Genomic DNA, 2,593 nt, shown 5'->3' on the forward strand with positions numbered 1-2,593 from the left:
CCATAATATGAATAAACCAGATTTGTTTCTATGTCGTCCGGTACCTCAGAGACAGTCAGAATGTCACATATGCTGCAATGGAGCATGAAACTCCTGAAGGTTCATCTAGCCACTTCAGAGACCATGCTGATTATAACAGTCATTGGTGAACAATTTGTCATGCACGTGAAATCGTTTTTGCAATGCCATGTCATGTGGGATCTTGTGGGGAGCTTTGACTTTGGCTTTTTCTGGCAGCTGTTGCGTTGTTGTGTATTGGCATTGCCAATAATCGCTCTCCACATTCTGCTTGAAGATAATAATTGCCAGTACTTGAGCCTGTGATTAAAGAAGCTCTGCTGTTTTGGTCTTATGAAGCTCCAACCACATTGTTTGGCAAAGCCTGACGTTTAAAGAGGAAACAGAATAGCACGTTTCAAGGCATAACCTTCATAACACACTACTGACAAGCTGCTTTCGAGGACAAGCGAGTTACCGCTGAAGGGAAGACAGGAACAACAGTCAGGAAAAGGATTTCATCCAACTGTTAGAGAACACGCTGAAAGCCAACATCTGTGGCTGTTCTGCCTTTTTGTGGGTCTCTAAAACAACTATTTCATTATGTTATCTTGAATATAATCAAATTCAAATAAGATCAAATGTATTCTCCAACTGTACATGTCATCCCATGTACAGGCCAAGTGAGATCAGGTTGCACCCACTCTGTCGCACCAACAAAACATAGCCTCTGCCACACTAGTACACCTGTAGAGAACCTGTGCATGCTGGCCATGTAATCCCAGACTGACTTTCTCTGATAGATTATCCCTTGCCACTTGATATTTGGCCTAATCTGAGGATCATAGCTCAAACGGTGCACCTTTGATTTCTTTGCATCAAAGCAGGCGCCAGCAAATGACTACATTATAAAGTCACAGAACACACTGCAGCAGTGCAGCCTAAAGTGCTCTGCAAAAGTAGAGGATTCGCCCCTGCAGACCGTAGCACTAGGAGTGGTCTGTACCACCTTCGTCCCTGCAGACCGTAGCACTAGGAGTGGTCTGTACCATCTTCGTCCCTGCAGACCGTAGCACTAGGAGTGGTCTGTACCACCTTCGTCCCTGCAGACCGTAGCACTGGGAGTGGTCTGTACCACCTGCTCTGTAACAAACAACCGCGCGCACATCATCAAAATGAACTATTCAAGTGAACTATTGCAAGGCAATGAACTGTCGCAAGGATTATCAATTTGCGCAACACCACCCACGACTACTTTTAAATGTCTACACACAAGCCTCACAATCTGTTTTACAGTAGAAGCACACCACAACGCTGACGTCTCACCAACACATTTGACAAGAAACCCCTTAGTAAATCCAGTCAAGTTACTCAACGTGCAGAGGTTAGGTGAAAAGGTAGTAGCAACATATCGTACCTGTATGTTCAGTGGTGCAGCAGCATACCTGACAGGGACACAAGAGCCCAGGACGGACAGCGATGTTCTGGCTGGATTAGGATGAGACTCGCCTAACGGGATTATGGACCTGAAGGACGGCACTATCCTGCTGAGATTAGCAATGAGAATAATGAAAACCTCAGGCCATATATGTAACCCAAAGCCCCAGGTCCAAATTTACAAGGTTCTATACTGTAGAAGTTTGAATAAAAGTAGCTGTTTGAGTTAATAAAAACAGTTTGAACCTTTAACATGAATACGGGGGTCACTGTCAGCGGAGTGCCATTTGGAGTGGTACTCAGTGGTTAACACTGTAGCTACTGTGTACCGAACGTGTCTATCTCTCACCTTATAACTGTCTGTCTGCTCGCTGCTAGTATAACTGTTTCTCACGATTGTGAAATGTACATAGCACAGACGTCACTCTTGTTGTGGTGTGTGGTTACAGTTTGGGCTATAAAAAGGTGTCCTTGTAGTAGCCAGTGTAAACCCTGTAGCACACGCCAGGGGATCATTACCTGTGATCCATGTCTGTCAGGTACAATCAGGGACTGAATTACTTCTAGGAAATAGGACATGCACTCATCACGTGGCATTACAGTAGGTTTGCCTTGGGCAAATGAATGGCCATTGGTTTCCTGATATCTGAATAGTGTGTCCAGGAAGATTACTGTGTGATAAGCCACAGGTGTAGCGCGAGAGAACCGTCAGTCTCAGCAGAACAGGGGATTGAGCATCCAGGTTAAACCCATAGCAATTTAGAACATCTATGACGTGGGGGTGGGGGGACATCGGTCCCTTACAGCAATCTCCAAAGGCTGCATCTTGTTCATGCATCCGCAGATGTTTTGTATTGTCGGCAGACATCAGTGAAGAAGCCCCGTCCGCAGGGTTCTTTTGTAGGGTCTGTCAGATCCCCTAGAACCCCTGTCTTCGAGTACCCCCAAGTTTGCACTTAAAAAAATAATAATAATAATCCCCACACAGGCTAACCTGGTTCAACTACTCAACTAATCATCAAGCCCTTGGTTAGTGGAATCAGTAGCGTGAATGTGTGGCGTTAGAATACAAATGTGCAAACTTGGGGGGGGGGGTCCACAGTTGGAGAAGATGAGAAACACTGCTCTATGGCTCGGTCTCTAGTGGAGTTCTATAGGG

The sequence above is a fragment of the Oncorhynchus kisutch genome, linkage group LG4 (assembly GCF_002021735.2).
Source record: "Oncorhynchus kisutch isolate 150728-3 linkage group LG4, Okis_V2, whole genome shotgun sequence".
Lineage (NCBI taxonomy): Eukaryota > Metazoa > Chordata > Actinopteri > Salmoniformes > Salmonidae > Oncorhynchus > Oncorhynchus kisutch.